Here is an 18,745-nt window from a genome sequence, read left to right as displayed (position 1 = left end):
GATGGAGTACTACATGGCAATGAGAGGGAATGACATATGGCCCTTCGTAGGAAAGTGGATGGACCTTGAGGGTGTCATGCTGAGTGAAGTAAGCCAGGCAGAGAAGGACAGAAACCATATGTTTGCACTCATAGGTCTAGCAGGAAACCAAGAGAGACCTAATGGAGAACCAGGGGGAACGGAGGAGGGAGAGAGAGTTGGGGAGAGAGAGGGATGCAGAACTTGAGAGACTATTGAATGCTGAGAATGAACTGCGGGTTGAAGGGGAAGGGGGAGGGGGAGAAGAGGTGGTGGTGATGGTGGAGGGCACTTAAGGGGAAGAGCACTGGTTGTTGTATGGAAAACAATTTGACAATAAAATATTATGGAGAAAAATAAATAAATAAATAAAAATATTAAATTTAAAAAATGTTCAAAGGAGTCCCAGAAGATGAGAGGTAGGAAAGTGTAGAAGTATTATCTGAGTGAACTATAGTGGGAATTTTCCACAAACTGGGTAGGAAACAGATGTCCACATCTAGGAGGCATGGAGAACCGCCATCAAAATCAACAAAAGCATGCCAACACTGAGGCATATCTTAATAAAGTTGGCAAAATTTACAGATAAAGAAAAGCCCTGAAAGCAATACAACACAACAAAAGAACTTGTTAACTAATAGAGGAAGATTGAAAAAAAAAAAGATTGTGGCAGATGTCTCCACAGAATTTTTCAGACAAGAAGGGAGTGGCACGATGACCTCAACATGCTCAATTCAAAAATATGCGGCAAAAAATACTTTATCCTGCAAGGCTGTCGTTCAGACAGAAGGAAAGATAGAATTTCCCAGACAAACAAAAACCAAAGGTGTACATGGTCTCTAAACAGGCCTGCAAGAAATATGAAAGGGGACTCTTTGAGTGGGAAAGGAAGACTAAAAGCAATGAAGACTAGAAAGATACATAGAAAATCTCCAGAATCAATGACTTTAGAGGTAACACATAGCACTAAGTTTATATCTATCAGTAATCACTGTGAATGTAAATGGGCAAAATGCTCCAATCAATAGACATAGGGTTTCAAAATGGATTAAGGAAAACAAACACGATCCTTCTACACACTGCATACAATAGACTCATTTTCAGACTAGAACACCTTTAGATTGAAAGTGAGAGTTTCTCCTGTTAGACCTATGAGTGCAAACATATGGTATCTATCTTTCTCTGCCTGACTTATTTCACTTAGCATGACACCCTCCAGGTCCATCCACTTTGCTACAAATGGCCATATTTCATTCTTTCTCATTGCCATATAGTACTCAATTGTTCTAACAGGAGAACCATAGGGAGAGGAAAGAGGAAAGAGAACTGGGGAGAGAGAGGGACACAAATCATGAAAGACTATTGAATATTGAAAACTAAACGTGGACTGAAGGGGGAGGGGGAGGGAGGGAAGGGGTGATGGTCATGGTGGGTGTCAAGTGTGGGGAGAAGCACTGGGTGTTATATGGAAACCAATTTGAAAATAAGCTATAAAAAAAAAGAAAGAAAGTGAGAGGCTGGAGAAGAATTTATCATGTTAATGGACGTCAAAACAAAGCTTTAGTACTATACTCATATCACACTTACTAGATTTTAAACCAAAATCTGTTACAAGAGATGATGAAGGCAGTATGTCATCATAAAGGGGCCTATCTACACAAGAAGTTATAAAACCTTAAATATTTATACCCCAAAACTGTACGCACTGATATATATGAATCAAGTAATAAGAAACATAAACTCATTGATAATAATACAATAAAAATAATAGAGAACTTTAACAATACACTGACAGCAATGGACAGATCATCAAAGCTTAAACCAATCAGGAAACAATGCCTTTGAAAGACACAATGGAGCTTAAATGAACAAATTAGGAGACTCTAGATGCAGGCAAGGATGTAGAGAAACGGGCACCCTCCTACAATGGTGGGAACGTAAACCGGCGCAGCCGCTCTGGAAAATATTGTGTAGGCTCCTCATGAAACTATCAGTGGAACTTCCTGTTGACCCAGCAATAGCACTGCTAGGGATACACCCCAGGATACAGGAGTGCTTTATGTGCATAGGGGCACATGTGTCCCAGTGTTCATAGCAGCACTTTCAACAATAGCCAAATCATGGAAAAAGCCTAAATGGCCATCAACTGATGAATGGATCAAGAAGATGTGGTTTATATATATAATGGAATACTAGATGGCAATGAGAAAGAATGAAATCTGGCCATTTGTAACAACGTGGATGGAACTTGAGGGTATCATACTAAGTGAAATAAGTCAGGCGGAGAAGGACAGATACCATATGTTTTCACTCATAAGTATAACAGGAGAAACTTAACAGAGGACCCTGGGGGAGAGGAAGGGGGGAAAGTAGTTGGGGAGACGGCGAGTGGCAAACCATGAGAGACTCTGAATAATGAGAACAAACAGAGGGCTAATGGAGGTTAAAGACCATTGTAGTAAAGAATGAATGAGATATACATAAAATTAAAGAAATAATAAAAAATACATGGAAGCAAATGAAAGTGAAAGCATGCCGATGACAAACCATCTGGATGCAGCAAAAGTGGGTGGAGGAGAAAAGTATATCACAATACAGGACACACTCAGGAAAGAAGAAAAATCTCAAACACACAACCACTTTACAATCAAAGGAGCTAGCAAATGAACAGGAAATGAACCCTAATGCCATCGGGAGAAGGTAAATAAAAAAGATTAGAGCAGAAATAAATTATACAGAAACAAAAAAACAAAAACAGTAGAACAGATCAATAAAAATATAAGCTGTTTTTTGGAAGAATAAATAAAAATGACAAGCCCAAGGGCAGACTTAGCAAAAAACAAAAGAGAAAGGACTCAAGAAAATATAATTACAGATTTGAGAGGAGGGATCACAACTAATACCTCAGAAATACAGTTATAAGAAAATATTTTGGAAATTTATATGCCAAAAAATGGGCAATCAGGGAGAAATGGATAAATTCCTAGAGTAATAAAGACTACCTAAACTGAAATAGGAGGAAATAGAAAACCTGAACAGGCTGATAATGAGCAAAGAAATTGAATCAGTAATCAAAAATCTACTGACAGATAAAAGTCCAGGGCTAGATGGCTTCACAGGTGAATTCTACCAGATATTTAAAGAAGAGTGTAAATATTCTACTTAAGTTGGATAGAATATTCTAGTCTTCTCAAACTGTTCCATAAAATAGAAATAAAAAGAAGGTTCCAGACTTATTCTATAAGGCCAGTATGAACATGGTTTCCAATCAGATTAAACACCACTAAAAAGAGGACATATGGGACAATAGCCCTAATGAACATGATGCAACAATTCTCAAGAAAATACTTGCAAATTGATTCCAACAATACATTCAAAGTATCATTTACCAAGATCAGGTGGGATTTATTCCTTGGCTGTAAGGGTGGCTCATTATTCATGAATCAGTCAATGTAATACATCACATCAGTAAGAGAAAGGATAAGAACCCCTCAATGTATGCAAAAAGAATTGACAAAGTATAGCATCCTTTCTTGGTAAAAAAAAAAAAAAACTCAACAAGGGATAGAGGAAACATCTTGACATCATAAAGTCCATATATGAAAGTCCCACGCAAATATCATCCTCATTGGGGGACAAAAAGCCTTTCTTCCAGGAACATGACAGGGATATCCACTCTCATCATTCTACTTAACATAAATCCATCCCATTTACCATTGCACCAACAAGAATAGGATACCTAAAGAGTTAAAGGATCTATACTCTGAAAACTATAAAACACAGATGAAAGGAACTGAGGCTGACATCTACATACCTTTATCTACAGATAGACTACATATTCTTTACCCATTTGTCAATCAATGCATACTTGGTCTGTTTCCATAGCTGGGTTGTATTTGACAGGGCTGCTATAAACATAGAGGTACAATTCCCTTTAAATTAGTATTTTGTACCCTTTGGGTAAATACTTAGTAGTGCAATTGCTTGATCATAAGGCAGTTATATTTTAACTTTTTGAGGAACCTCCACACTGTCTTCCGGAGCGGCTGCACCAGTTTGCATTCCCCCCAGCAGCACAAAAGGGTTCCTCTTTCTCTGCATCCTCGCCAACACCTGTCGTTTCTTGTGCTGCGCGTAGCCATTCTGGCATGTGTGAGTTGATAGTTCATGGTTGTTTTGATTTATATTTCCCTGTTGAGCATCTTTTCATGTGCTTATTGACCATCTGTATGTCTCATTTGGAAAAAAATGTCTACTCATACCCTCTGCCCATTTTTAATAGGATTATTCAGTTTTGGAGTTGAATTCTATACTGTGTATACAAAACCTGAAAGACTCCACCAAATATACCACTAGAACTGATACAATAAATCAGGAAAGTTGCAGTATACAAAATCAACATACATAAATTTGTTGCAGTTCTATACACCAATAATGAAGCAGGAGAAAGAGAAATCAAGGAATTGATCCTATATACAATTACACCAAAACCCATAAGATACTTATGAATAAACCTAAATAAAGAAATAAAAGATCTGTACTCTGCAAACTCTAGGACATTATAGAGGAAATTGAAGAAGACACAAAGAAATGGAAAAATATTCCATGCACATAGATTGAAAGAAAAGAACATTACTAAAATCTCAATACTACCCAAAGCAATTTACATATTCAATGCAATCCCTATCAAATAATACCAGCTTTCTTCACCAGGATAAATAATTCTAAAATTATCATGGAACCACAAAAGACCCCGAATACCCAAAGCAATCCTGAAAAAGAAAAAAACTAGAGGCATCACAATTCTGGACTTCATGCTATATTACAATGTTAAAAGTAGTCATCAATATGGTATGGTACTGGCACAAAAATAGACACATAGATTAATTGAACAGATTAGAAAACCCAGAAATTGATGCAAAACTATATGGTCAACTAATCTTCAACAAAGCAGGAAAGAATATTAAATGGAAAAAAACGCAGTTCCTTCAACAAATGGTGTTAGGAAAACTGGACAGCAACATGAAACTGAAATGAAACTGGATCACTTTCTTATAGCATACACAAAAATAAATTCAAAGTGTATAAAAGACCTAAATGTGAGACAGGAAACCGTCAAAATCCTAGAGGAGAACACAGGCAGCAACCTCTTTGACCTTGGCCACAGCAATTCCTTACTAGACCTGTCACCAGAGGCAAGGGAAACAAAAGCAATAACAAAACTTTGGGACCTCATCAAGATAAAAACTTCTGCACAGTTAAGAAACAATAAACAAAACTGAAAGGCAACTGACAAAATGAGAGAAGATATTTGCAAATAACATATCAGATAAAGAGTTAGTATCCAAAATCTATAAAGAACTTATCGGGGCACCTAGGTGGTTCAGTCAGTTAAGCAGCTGACATCGGCTCAAGTCATGAGTTTGAGCCCCGTGTCAAGCTCTGTGGTGATAGTTCAGAGCCTGGAGCCTGCTTCAGAGTCTGTGTCTCCTTCTTTCTGTGCCCATTCCCCCGCTTCCCCTCTGTCCCTCTGTCTCAACAAGAACAAAACAAAACAAAACAAAACAAAACAAAACAAAAAGAACTTATCAGACTCAACACCCAAAAACCAAATAATCCAATGAAGAAATGGGCAGATATCATGAATAGACACTTTTCCAAAGAAGACATGCACATGGCAAAAAGACACACGAAAAGATGCTCAACATCACTCATCACCAGGGAAACAGAAATCAAAACCTCAATGAGATATCACCTCACACCTGTCAGAATGGCTAACATTAACAACTCAAGAAACAACAGGTGTGCAAGGATGGGGAGAAAGGGGACCGTCTTGCACTGTTTGCGGGAATCCAAACTGGTGCAGGCACTCTGGAAAAAAGTGTGGAGATTCCTCATAAAATTAAAAATAGAACTACCCTATGACCCAGCAATAGCACTGCTAAGAATTTATCCAAAGGATAGCAAAGGGCTGATTCAAAGGGACGCATGTTTCCCAATATTTATAGCAGCGCTTTCATCAATAACCAAATTGTGGAAGAACCCAAATATCCATCAACAGATGAATGCAAAAAGAAGATATGGTAAATATATATAATGAAATACTATACAGCCATCAAACAGAGTGAAATCTTGCCATTTACAACAATGTGGGTGGAACTACAGTGTATTATGCTAAACAAAATAAGTTTGTCAGAAAAAGTCAAATATCATATGATTTTATTTATATGTGGAATATAAGAAACACACAGATAAACATAAGGGAAGGAAAAATAAAATAAGATAAAAACAGAGAGGGAGGAAAACCAGAAGAGACTCTTAAATACAGAGAAAAATCTGAGGAGAGATGGGAGAGTGTGGGCTAAATTGGAGATGGGCATTAAGGCGGGCACTTGTTGAGATGAGAACTGAGTGTCTCATGTTTGTGATAAATTACTAATTTTTACCTCTGAAACCAATACTACACTGTATGTTAAAAAACTTGAATTTAAATTAAAAATAATATAAGAAAATTAAATGCATACATACATATATACATAAAAATGACCTACTAGGACTACCTCAAAATAACAACCTTCCGCACACTGAAGGAAACAATCAACAAAACTAAAAGGCATCCTATGGAATGGGAGAAGATATTTGCAAATGACATATCCTTAGGGTTAGTATTCAAAATGTGTGAATGTTTTTTAAAAATTATTTTCACATTATTAGTAGAGAGTGTGTCCATGCAGTTCAGCATACTGTCATGTGAGAGGCAACATTCCTGTCTTTCACTTTTGTATTGTGGTAAGATATCACTGCACATGAGATCCACCCTCTTCACAAAATTATAACTGTACATAGAGTATTGTTAATTATATATGTAATGTTGTGGAGAACACCTCTAGAACTTAATCATCTTGCATAAGAGAAAACTATACCCCTTGACATGCTACCCCTCATTGTCCCTCCCTGTCAACCCCCGGCAACTGCCATTGCACTCTGTTTTATTGTTACCAAAACCCAAACTCAGCTACCTGTTGCGGGAAAGGTCTACATTCAAAGAGATTAGTTTTTGGTGGGAAAGGAATTTGAGCTTTATTTAGGAAGCCAGCCATTGGGGAGAGTGCAGACTATTGTTCAAAAGTGAACTTTGAGGTTTCTGCCTGACCCAGGGGGTTTTAAAGGAGTAGAAGGTACTAAATCAAACAAGGGAGGGCCATGATCGATAACATTATTTGATCATGTGCAGACTCCATGGTGCAAGCTACCAAAGTTACCTCAGCTCCCCTGCATCTCCAGCTAAGAGAACCACACATGCATGTGAGGAGACAGCCAGAGGCCAGGAAAGAACCACAATAAAGGAATGGAGAGGAAAACCCCTGGGCTCACATATAGTGGTAGTTTCTGTTCTCACCAGCTGGCATAAGGAAAAACTGAAATGCAACCTTGTGGTTCCCCAGTCATCACACAGAACACAGGGAAGTGTTTTCCACAGTAAACTCAGAGGAAGCTTCAAAGCAAAGACTAAAAGGATTAAATGGCCTGCAAACTAATAACCCACTGGAATAAAACACTTAATACTACAAAGCAATTTTTTTTCAACACCTGTAAATGTAAAATTGACACTGTCTACCTCCACATCCCAAGGAGGTAGGAAGCAGTGGTCTCCATAATGAGGAAAAGTGGTAATCCATAGAACGTGACCCCGCAGCACCAAAAGATGGAGTTGGTAGAGAAGTTAGGGGTGTTATAATTGTATATCCCATATCAAGTAGCTAGAGGAAAGATTGAATGCGATGAATAGAGCCATGCCTCTGGGTCCGAGTCCCTACCCACGTCCATGTGAGTACACTTGAACATGACCCACCCATCTCTCCCACATCCACCCCAGCTGAACTGATGTGCAGGGCCACCCACTGCCCCGTCCTGTGACTGTTACCTAACCCCACAGGTGGCCTTCAGGTGTAAGGCCCTGGCTGCCCAACTCAGCCCTCTGTTCTGTCAGATGGTCCAGACCTGGATTTGCTGAGGATCCTCCATTTACCCATTCTCACTGGCAGATGTCCCTGAGCAGGGCCATGAGGCTGGCCGAGGGCCAGGTCTCCCTGAGGGAACCCCTCTTGCTGTTTGCACTCTGGGGAGTGCTGGCTCCTGTCCAGGGTTCTCAAGGCTGTCCCTCATGGTGCTACATCACCTCTGAGGTGGTAATTCCCAAGAAGTAGCTGCACCATGGCAAGGGCGCTCAGATGCCTGGCTGGCTGTCCTATAGCCTGCATTTTGGGGGCAGGAGACACGTTATCCACAGGCAGCGCAAGAAACTGTTTTGGTCCAGACATCTGCTGATGATGACTCAGGATGATCAGGGAGCCCTGCAGATGAAATACCCATTCATCCCTCCACAATGTCACTACCTCCACTACCTGGAGGAGATTCCTCTTTCCATGGTCACCATGGTCATGTGCTATGGGGGCCTTGAAGGTATCATGAAGTTGGATGACCTTGCCTTGAAATCAGACCCCTCAGCGATTCCCAATGGTTTGAACACGTTGTTTCTCAGACAGTGGCAGACACCAACACAACAGGACCTACTTATACACTGGGGTATAAGGAGGACAGGGACCCCTTGGTCTCTCAAGAACCTGCCAGTACAGCTCCCAGGATCAGTAATAGGATCTTTTCATCCCATAAAGGCATGATAAGAGGATTTGCTCAAAGTTCCAATTCAATGTATTGTGTATAGAATAATATAACAATGAGTATAAAAATACATGATAGGTATGGTTAGTTTAATGGACTCAATGTATAAAAGTCTTGATGTAAGATACCATCTTACTGCAGTCCTTGTATTTGATGTAAGAGATCTGGTCAACATGAGTGATTATAGAGCTCCATGTGGTGAATACTACAAATTCCACCATACCTACTTGTACAATGTCATACAACCTAGTGCATCTTTTGTTGTGGTTAAAGACGGACCAGAGGATTATCAGTACAACCCTAATATGTACACCCTCTGCTCTTCTCAAAGCCTACATATGGTTGGTCACCGAGGCCGACATTATTTATTATTAGCTGTGATAAATTCCCATCTTTATGGGAGAAGCTTGGGTCTGTATTTCAGAGACCATGATTGCAGTTGTCAGAGGAGGTCCACCTGCATCATGTACAGATACTCTGGGTTGAGAGATTCCTTCAATAACTGTTCTTTTGTGCACATTCAAAACATGCTGATTACTGACAAGCATTGTCTATTTAGTGAACACCTGAAGTTCTTTAACGCAAGCCTGACACACATACACTGTGGAAACGCCATAGTGGAGGAGAAGGAGCAGTGTGACTGTGGCTCCATCAAGCAGTGTAACGCCAACCCCTGCTGCAGCAATGACTGCAGGTTTGAGAGCACTTTTTCTCTGATAAAGGACCGTGCTGTACAAACTGCACCTTCTCTGTTGCTGGGACACTCTGCAGGCCAATTCGGAATATCTGTGACCTTCCAGAGTCCTGCCAAGGGGGATCTTCTGGCTGCCTGATGACTTCTACATGCAGGATGGAACCCCGTGCACTGAAGAGGGCTACTGCTACCATGGAAACTGCACTGGCCGTACTGTGCACTGCAAAGAAATCTTTGGTGCAAACACTGTGGAGAATCCAGATGTCTGCTACCAGACTAATGAAAAAGGCCACAGATTTGGACACTGTAGAAGAGAGTTTTCAGCCAGACACTTTACAAAATGTGACCAAGATGTCAAGTGTGGAAGGCTGCAGTGCAGCAATGTCACTCACCTCTCTCGGTTGCAGGAGCATGTTCGGTTCCATCAGTCTAAGATCTCGGGAGTCTGGTGTTGGGGACTGGATGAACATCATGCCACAGGAACAACCAATGTTGACCACGTGGGAAACGGTACCCCCTGCACTCCTGGGAAGTTCTGTCAGAATTCCCTCTGCAATGCTACTATAGGTGAAATAAATGACAACTGTTTCCCTGAGAAATGCAGTCATGGGGGGATCTGCAACAATAACAGGAACGTCATTGCCACACAGGCTGGGATCCTCCATTTTGCATATTACGAGGTAAAGGCGGAAGCAGGGAGAGTGGACCTCCTCCAAGAAGAATGTGGTCAGTCAGGCAGTCATGAATCCGTGGTATATCTCAGAGTGATCTTTGCTCAATTTTATGCCTTAATCGCCTCATTCCTCTTTGGCATCACCACAGATGTCAAAACTGTCAAGACAGTGAAAGTTAAGGAAGAGACTATTGATGAACACAGTCCATAATTCAGCTTCCAGACCCCTGAACAGCTATAGACAATTCACTTGGCGCATCTGGAGAAGTACAGTAATGAGGCAGCACAGTCGGCATCCATGTTTCCAGGGGCCTGCGGGAGACACAGGAGTCCCCCGGCACACCATGGTTCTCACACCACGTCTTTGATGGGTCACTGACCAGTACTCTGAAATAAAAGTTTAAAACTTGGTTGTGGCCTCTATGTATTTTTGTAAGCCTGTAAGAGCCCAAACTAAGCCTGAGACTCTGTGCAGAGGACCCGAGTCAGCAGCTGTGTCTTGAGCTGAGGTGGTCCCAGAATTAAGAGAAGTTGTCACAAGCTCCTTTAGGGACCATTTCATGAATTTCCCCCAAAACTGTCCTCTTGTGCACTAAGTTTTTTCTCAGATTCTCCAGGCAATCTCTCCTTCCCAGTCCCAATGTGGATTCAGAGTAATGGAGGGCTTCCACCCACCCACACTGCCTCCCACAGGCGGGTGTCTGGGCTGGGAGGAAAGGGGACAGGGGTTAGGCTCCATCTAGCGCAAGCTGTTCCACCCTGGAGAGCAAATTTCGAAATGTGGGAGACTGAGACCATGAGGCTGAAAGGAGCACCCAATGAAATCAATCTGAAAGGTAGGCAGAAGTGCCTATTGATGACTCTGGCATCCAGAGGGATCCTGGTGAATGTGAATCCCTGCTCTCTTTCTTTTGCCTACTTCTCAGTGAGCTGAGCAGTGACCGTAGCTGAGTCATGGTGAATGTCAGATGGCAGTTCAGAAGAGGATTGTACCAGTGGAAAACCAGTTTACACGATCTAAATAATTTCCAGTGCTAAATAACTTTCAATTCTATGGTATAGCATAAAATTAATAAAAATAAATTGTATATCTGAATGGTAAAACTTTATAAATTGATATTTATAATGATATTGTTTCCCCGATTCAATACAGATACAACATACAGTATTTTCAATATAAAAAAATTTCGCATCAACCAGCGGCAAGGTGGCAGAGAAGTAAGGAGCCCCATTACCTCTGTCCACCCGCTATTATCAAACTGAGAAGAATTAAAAAGCCACAGCTTTCTGATTTCCAAGAACGGAGGTGTGTGGACAGACCCCTTATGGACAGCAGTCTCATGGTTGCCTGAGTGAGTGAGTGGGAACTGGGACCGGAGACTTTAGGGGAGGGAGTGCCAGGCCAGGAGACAAGGCGCCCAGAGGTTTGGCGCTGGGCCTGCAGAAACCCTCGTGTCCCTAGGCGCACCGCTCCACGGACAGCCTCACGGGTGGGGCAGCTGTGCTACCAGAGGCGGACAGTTCCACAGACAGCGTGCACAGGGTGGCCGGGTATCCAGAGGCGCAGAGACCTTCACAGCCATGTCTGACACCACTGGGCAAGGCAGGAGAGAGGCCAGGGAAAGAGAAGTAGAGACTGAATCACTCACAGCATAATCCTTAGAGAAGAGAGATTTAGTCTGGGACTGAGAGCCACTGAGTGTGGCAGCTCACCCATTTCAGGCGGGGCCAGGGGACAAATCTGACTTCACAATCCCCCTATTGAATCCTGACCTAAAAGCCGCCCTCTTGCAGGAGATTTTAACCATCGAGGCAATATTGAGTTCATGGGCAAGGACTTAGAATCCGGGCAGAACTCAAAAAACAGAAAAATTAGAACCGCCTGAGGCACAAGGAGGTTTGACTCAAGAAAGTGCCTGACACTGCATGGTCTGAGGGGTGTTTGGGGTGTCCTCCGCCATTTTTCTTCCAGCTTCCACCAAGGTGGGGCCTCAGAGAGTAGCCCCTGAGACCAGACCCACCTGCACCAAGCCACATCCATCCGTGCTGGAGAGCTGCTGTGCTTTTGCTTATTACCTTTACTTGGTTTTTTTCTTAATATTTTTACTCTTTAATTTTTCCCGTCTTCCCTTTACTATTTTCCTATTTCCTTCTTTTCTCCCTTTCCCTGTGGAATCTGGGAAAGACCATTATTTAGGCACTGCTGTGTTTAGATCAACTCTTACCATCCAAATAGTTTTTCCTTTATCTCATCCTTATCCCCCCTCACCCTGCAGGTTTTAAGCTCTCAGACTGTCCTTTATCTCTGACTGTCTCTGTCCCCCCAACTTCCTGCCTGCGTTTTTTTTCTTTTTGTTTTTTTTTTCCCCTTCTCTTTTCTTTCCTGTTCCTTTTTCTCTTTCCCCTTTTGGTTTGCTTCTTTACTTGTTCTATCAGTACATTTGTGTGCTTGTGTTCTCTCTGTGTTTGTCTGTTTTCCTTTTCAGGGCTACCTCAAGAAACAACCCAAAGCACACATAGTGGAAAGTCCCAAATATAGCTGAGTAGGGAAATAAAATAAAAGTCCCAAATATGGCTGAGTAGGGAAATAAAATAATCAGAGGCATAACAAGAGAAACCAACAGATACCATTAAAAAGACATCTCCTGAAATGACAGACGCTAGGCACTCAAAGAGCCTCCTTCTATAGAGGAATACTAATAGAAGCACAGTGCAGAACGAGATATTAAAAGTGACAAGAGACAGAAAGCTAACCAAAATGACGAAATGAAAAAACTCTCCTTCAAAGAAACTCCTGGAAGAAATCACAGCTACAGAACTGCTTAAAACAGACACAAGCAACATAACTCAACAAGAATTTAGAATGATTGTCATAAAATTAATTGCTGGGCTTGAAAAAAGCATAGAAGCTATCAGAGAAGATATTGATACAAAGACTAGGAACCTTCAAAATAGTTGTGACAAGTTAACAAAGGCTATAAATGAGAAGAATAATAAAATGAAGGCTGCCATTGCACTGATGAAGAAGCAGAGAGGAGAATAGGTGAATTAGAAGACACAGTTATAGCAAAAGAGGAGGCTGCAAGAAACATAATAAAAATCAAGGCAAATATAAACAATATATAATCCAAAGAAAGAGATGAATAAATTAACAAAACCAAGAGTTGGGGTTTTGAAAGAAATAAACGAAATTGATAAACCTCTAGCAAGTCTCCTCAGAAAGAAAAATATAGACAAAATCATGAATGAAAATGGATCTATTACAGGTGATCTTTCAGAATTACAAGCAATCATCACAGATTACTATGAAAAATTATATGCCAACACACTGGACAACCTGGAATAATTGGACAAATTCCTAAACACACATGCATTACCAAAATTCAAACGGGAAGAGATAGAAAATCTGAACAGACTCATAACCAGTGAAGAAATTGAATCAGTTATTAAAAATGTCCCAAGGAATAGAAGCTCAGAGCCGGATGGATTCCCAGGGGAGTTCTACCAAACCTTTAAAGCAGAGTTAACACCTATCTGTCTCAAGTTTTTCCAATAAATATAAATGGAAGAAAGAATTCAAAACTCATTCAGCAAAGCAAATATCACTTCGATTCCTAAGCAAGAAAGAGACCCAACGTAAAAAGAGAACTACCAGCCAATAACCTTAATGAATACAGATGCAAAAAATATTCTACAAGTTACTAGCAAATCAAATTCAACAGCACATTAATAGAATTATCCATCATGATCAAGTGGGATTCATTCCTGGCGTACAGGGCTAGTTCAATGTTCACACACCCATCAATGTGATCCATCATATTAACAAAAGAAAAGATAAAAACCATACGATCCTATCAGTAGATTCAGAAAAAGTATTTGACAAAATGCAACATCGGTTCTTGATAAAAAGCCTCAGGAAGGTCGGGATAAAGGAACTTACTTAAACATTATTAAAGCAATTATTGAAAAGCCCACAGTTAATATCATCCTCAATGGGGAAAAACAGAGAGCTTTCTCCCTGAGGTCACGAGCACGACAGGGGTGCCCACTCTCACCACTGTTGTTTAACATAGTGCTGGAAGTCCTAGCATCAGCAATCAGACAACAAAAGGAAATAAAAAGCGTCAGAATTGGCAAAGAAGTCAAACTTTCACTTTTTGCAGATGACATGATACTCTACATGGAAAACGTGATCGACTCCACCAGAAGCCTTCTAGAACTGATCAATGAATTCAGTAAAGTTGCAGGGTACAAAATCAGCATACAGAAATTGGTTGCATCTTTATACAATACTGAAGCAACAGAAAGAAAAATCAAGTTCATAGTACCACAGAAAGTTTTTTGGACAAAAGAGTCCATGTAATTCTGAGAGTTTGTGTAACTGGGCTGAAGAGGGAGGGAGGAAGGGAATGAGGGGTGGTGGTCACAGAGAAGGGCACTTGTGGAAAGAGTACTGGGTGTTATATGGAAAACAACTCGGTAATAAATTATTACAATATTTTTTTAAAACCCTGGAGAAAGTGAGGATAGAAGGAACTTACTTAAACACCATAAAAACCATTTAGTAAAAGCTTACAGCTAATATCATCCTCAATGGGGAAAAACAGAACTTTCCCCCTGAGATCGGGAACACAACAGGGATGTCAACTCTCACCACTGTGGTTTAACATCATGCTGGAATCCCTAGCATCAGCAATCAAACAACAGGAAATAAAAGATATCAGAAGTGGCCAAGAAAAAGTGAAATTTTCACTTTTGGCAGATGTCATGATACTGTACATGGAAAATCCAATCAACTCCACCAGAAACCTTCTAGAACTGATGCATGAATTCAGTAAAGTCACAAGCTACAAAATCAATGTAGAGAAATCAATTTCATTTTTATACAACAAAAATGAAGGAACAGAAAGAAATCAAGAAACAGATCCCATTCACAATTGCATGAAAAACCATAAAATTCCTAGGAAGAAACTTAACCAAAGATGTAAAAGACCTGTATTCTGGAAACTATAGAAGGTTTATGAAGGGAATTCAAGAAGACAAAAAGAAATGGAAAAGCAATTCATGCTCATGGATCAGAAGGATAAACACTGTCAAAATGTCACTATTACCCAAAGCAATCTACACGTTCAATGCAATTCCCATCAAAGTTAAACCAGCAATCTTCTCAAAGCTAGAACAAACTATTTTAAAATTCGTATGGAACCACAAAAAAAAAAAAAAAACGAATAGCCAAAGTAATATTGAAGAAGAAAACAAAAACGGAAAGTTTCAAAATCCCATACTTTAGCCTCTACTACACAGCGGTCATCATCAAGACAGTATGGTATTGGCACAAAAACAGACACATAGACCATGGAATAGAATAGAGAGCCCAAAACTGGGCCCACAAATGTATGCCCAATTAAACTTTGACAAAGCAGGAAAGAGTATACAATGGAAAAAAGACTGCCTCTTTAACAGGTGGTGCTAGGAGAGCTGGACAGCAACATGCAGCGAATAAATGGTCAGAAAACATGAGCAGACACTTCTTCAAAGAGGACATCCAGATGGCCAACAGGCAAATGAAACGATGCTCAGCATCAATCATCATCAGGGAAATACAAATGAAAACAACACTGAGATACCACCTCATGCCAGCCAGAGGGACTAAAATGAGCAAATCAAGAGACTATAGATCCTAATGAGGATGTGGAGAAATGGGCACTCTCCTACACTTTTGGTGGGAATTTAAACTGGTGCAGCTGCTCTGGAAAACATATGGACGTTTCTCGAAAAACTATCAGTAGAACTCCCCTATGACCCAGCAATAGCACTGCTAGGAAATTACCCAATGGACACAGAAGTGTTGATGGATAGGAGCACATGTACCCCAATATTCATAGCAGCACTGTCAACAATAGCCAAAACATGGAAAGGGCCTAAATGTCCATCAACTGATGAATGGATAAAGAAAATGTTGTACATGTATACAATGGAATATTACATGGCAACGAGAAAGAATGAAATATGGCCATTTGTAGCAAAGTGGATGAACCTCGAGGGTGTCATCCTAAGCGAAATAAGTCAGGCAGAGAAGGACAGATAGCATATGTTTTCGATTATTTGTCTAACAGGAGAAACCTAACAGAGGACCATATGGAGGGGAAGGGGGAAAGAGAGTTGGGGAGAGAGAGGGACACAAATCATGAGAGACTCTTTAATACTGAAAAGAACTGAGGGCTGAAGAGGAGGGGGTGGGGGGAAGGGGAGTGATGGTAATGGAGGAGGGCACTTGGGAAGAGCACTGGGTGTTATATGGAAACCAATTTGGCAATAAACTATTAAAAATGAATAAATAAATAAAATATTGGCAATTGTATGTAGTTTCTTTCAATGTTCTTCATAACAACACGAATCCTCTAAGGCGATTTCTTTAAAATAATATGTAATCACCCTTCTATTACCTGTCTATCTATCTATTTATTTATCTGTCTATATCTATCCATCATCTATCTATTTTCTGCTCATCCATTATGTATCTACTGTCTATCCACTTGTTATTTATTTCAAATCATTTCATCTGGTTCAGCATTGATCCTTTGGCATATGCCATCAGGACTATGAACATATTGTCTACAATTTCTTGATAGGCTTATAATATTTAGATCCCAATAATTTCCAGGTCAGACACTCCATTTTCATCAAGGTGTTTGTTTGAGTGCCATTAACTTCTTAACAACGTTATTAGTGATCTCTGTGCCATATCAGAGAACGGTAACCCACTTTCTGTGAAGTCTGATCCTTCTCTGTGAGTTAAAAGCCTCCTGTGTGAGGTGCAGATTTCTCAAGAGAAGGGAGGCACCCTCCACACATGGGAATTCTATCTGCAGATGACAGAGAGTGTGCTCGTGCATTGGTGTCTGTGCACTTCAGGATGTAGGCACTGCTTCCAAGCTTTGCAGATGACCGAGCAGTTAGAGCCCATCACCAGATAACCATCAGGATCAGGTCTCCAGGTGTGTCCATACTCTACAGAAAGTTGTCAGGTGAAGTTGATGCATCAGTATGGAAACTAAAACAAATATATTGCGAATCAGTGTCCTTTACTTATTGTTATATTTACAACAGAGTGGATATCAATATATATTTTATGTGGAATTATGTATGGAATGATTATTAATATTGAGTATTGAAAGTATTCAGTATTTAAAGATTAGATTTTTGAAAGTTGTCTGCACAAAGTATGCATCCTTTTAAATATCCTTTTGAAAGATGGATTATAGAGAATTGTGATCCACTCATTTGATTATTATTTATTTTTATGTCCAGAGAGCACAAACCAATTCTTGATCTTCCTCCAATAAAATTGATACACCAAGTGCTCTCCCAACCCAAGACCAACATGCCTTGTGTAATCAACAAAGAGATGCACACAGGTGGTCCTGCAAGAACCAAGGAGGCCTGATTCAGCCCCTGTCCACTTATAAAGACATGCTCCTCCCCACATGTGCAATGTCTCCTCAAAACCAAGGATAAAATACACTCTCAGGCAGTGGGAGCCCACACCTCTCTCATCACACAGGGCTGAGGTCTTTGGGGAAAGGCAGAGTTGTGTTCTATAAACAGAGGAGAATCAAGAACCTTCCCTGTGCCCAGTGATATCTGCCTAAGGTGAGGATCACAGATATCAGATGTTGGACATAGGGATGGTTGTGACTGGTAATGACTGGCACAGGCTGAGTCTTCTTGTCCCCAGGTGTCCTGTACCAGGTGCATCTGCAGGAATCAGGCCCAAGTGTTGTGGTGCTCACACACCCTGCACCTCACTGGCCGTGTCTCTGGGTTCTCCAGCTCAACCAGTAATTTCTGGTGGAATTGGATCCACTGATTCCAGGTGAGTGTGTGGAGTGGATGGCTCATATATTATCATATATTCCACAGTACATACCACAGCCCAGACCATGAGAGCCACATGTCCAACTGTTAGTTAGTCGAGCAGGAGGGACGAGGGATAAGGCAGGTGCTGCCCACACCCTTGGAAGTTCCCCCAGGAATAATGGGAACGTGATCAGATCCACCTAAGGGCTAACAGGACAGGATAAGCCTAGCAATGGAGCTGGCTCAAAAGCCACAAGGGGACTTCTGAGAGCTGAGCATGAGTCCAGTAGATGTAACTTGCCCTTAGGTTACCCAAAAGTCATAATAGGGCATTCATAACACCAGGGGCCACTCAGATCTCCTGGGACACTCAGGTTACCAAAGAAAGCTGAGGACATCAGGGTCACTCAGGTCTCCCAGTAGCACTCATATCTTTAGAGGGTGCTCAGATCTCCAGGGGCATTTATTTCATCAGTTGCCATGGAAGTCACCAGGGGACTCTCGGGTAACCTGGGGGCATTCAGTTAATCATGGAGTACACAGGACTCCAAGGGCCACATAGTCACCTGGCGCTCTCAGATCACCAGGGGGCTCACAGGTCACCAGGGAACACCTGGGATCCCAGAGCTCATATCCAGAAGCAGTAGTGTTTCAGGGTCAGTTTTCCTGTGTAGCATCTTTCTCATCATGTTTTGTAAACTTTATCATGACCAGTAAACAGAACAAACTTTTGCTAAAACATTTACAAGAACAGATATCTTCTCTTATTGAGAGTGAATGGTCATTATAGCATTACCTACCTTGCTAGAGACCAAGCT

Source organism: Suricata suricatta, chromosome 5 (assembly GCF_006229205.1).
Source record: "Suricata suricatta isolate VVHF042 chromosome 5, meerkat_22Aug2017_6uvM2_HiC, whole genome shotgun sequence".
Taxonomy (NCBI): domain Eukaryota; kingdom Metazoa; phylum Chordata; class Mammalia; order Carnivora; family Herpestidae; genus Suricata; species Suricata suricatta.
The sequence above is the reverse complement of the archived record's forward strand: the minus strand, read 5'-3'. Positions refer to the sequence as shown.